The sequence below is a fragment of the Austrofundulus limnaeus genome, unplaced genomic scaffold (assembly GCF_001266775.1).
Source record: "Austrofundulus limnaeus strain Quisiro unplaced genomic scaffold, Austrofundulus_limnaeus-1.0 Scaffold5, whole genome shotgun sequence".
Taxonomy (NCBI): domain Eukaryota; kingdom Metazoa; phylum Chordata; class Actinopteri; order Cyprinodontiformes; family Rivulidae; genus Austrofundulus; species Austrofundulus limnaeus.
In genome coordinates this window covers 3,067,715-3,069,290 of record NW_013952407.1, presented here as the reverse complement: position 1 = coordinate 3,069,290, position 1,576 = coordinate 3,067,715, and positions in this window count along the sequence as shown.

The following is a 1,576-nucleotide window of genomic DNA, read 5'->3' as shown; positions in this document are numbered from 1 at the left end:
TATATATATAAAGAGGGAGAGGGAGAGTGGAAGGGACGGACGGATGGACGTGGTACATCAGGCAAACCTCTAAATTGTCAGCTTTAGCTCAAAATTTCTGCATCTGCTCTTTAAACAGAAAACCTCTTATTAAAGTTAATAGAAGGCTTTATCTTTTCTAGGTTACATTATTGTTKTTTCTCAGTTATGTATTGTAAATATATAAACACGTGTGATGTGTTTTTTAAGCTCCTCCTAATTTTTGATCTTGTGTATTTTTTTTTCCTGGTTATTTTCTCTCCTTTCTCTCTGGCTGGTGGCAGGAGAGAACTTACCATGCATTTCACGTTGAACTCTTGAGCATGTTGCTATGGTGGTTGCTAGGGATTTAGACTGGAGTGACGTGGAAAGTCCAAATATTAAAGGTGTCCTTCTGATGCAGAGGCAATGGCAGCTATGAGGAATGAGCAATCGCTTCAGAGGGATTTTTTTTAATCTGCCCTTTTCTATTATCATGCCTGTCTCTTTTGAAAAAGCAAAATTGATTTTCAAACACAAGAAAGGAGTAAAATAAAGGCAAAAGGGGAACACTGGCTGTACATACATTACTCCATTTTTAGTTTGCATTTTGACATTTGCACACGTGGACAAAATTGTTGTTACCCCTAGTTTAATGGAAAAAAAAAGCCCACAATGGTCACAGAAATAACTTGAATCTGACAAAAGTAATAATAAATGAAAATTCTATAAAAATGAACAAATGAAAGTCAGGCATTTCTTTTCAGCCATGCTTAAACAGATATTGTTTTTAAATAAAACTCATAAAACGTGCCTGGACAGAAATGATGGTACCCTGAAAATAATGTAAACAAAGGGTCAGGTCACAGGTGTCTACAACCTGGTAATCAGTCAGTGGGCCTGTATATAGGGCTACAGATACTCACTGCTGTTTGGTGATATGGTGTGTACCACACTCAACATGGACCAGAGGAAGTGAAGGAAAGAGTTGTCTCAGGAGATTAGAAAGAAAATTATAAACAAGCATGTTAAAGGTAAAGGTTATAAGACCATCTCCAAGCAGCTTAATGTTCCTTTGATTACAGTTGCACAAAATATTCAGAAATTTAAGATCCATGGGACTGTAGCCAACCTCCCTGGATGTGACCRCAGGAGAAAAATTGATGACGAATCAAAGAGAGGGATAATACGAATAGTAACAAAAGAACCCAGAAAACATCTAAAGAGATTAAAGGGGARCTTCAAGCTCAAGGAACAACAGTGTCAGATCACACCATCCATTGTTGTTTGAGGCAAAGTGGACTTAATGGGAGACARCCAAGGAGGACACCAAATCATAGACTGGAATTTGCCAAACTACATGTTGACAAGCCACAAAGCTTCAAGGACAATGTCCTATTGACATATGAGACAAAAATGGAACTTTTTGGCAAGGCACGTCAGCTCTATGTTCACAGAGGGAAAAATGAAGCATATGAAGAAAAGAACACTGTCCCTACTGTGACATGGAGGAGGCTCTGTTATATTCTGGGGCTGCTTTGCTGCATCTGGCACAGGGTGTTCTGAATCTATGCAGGAT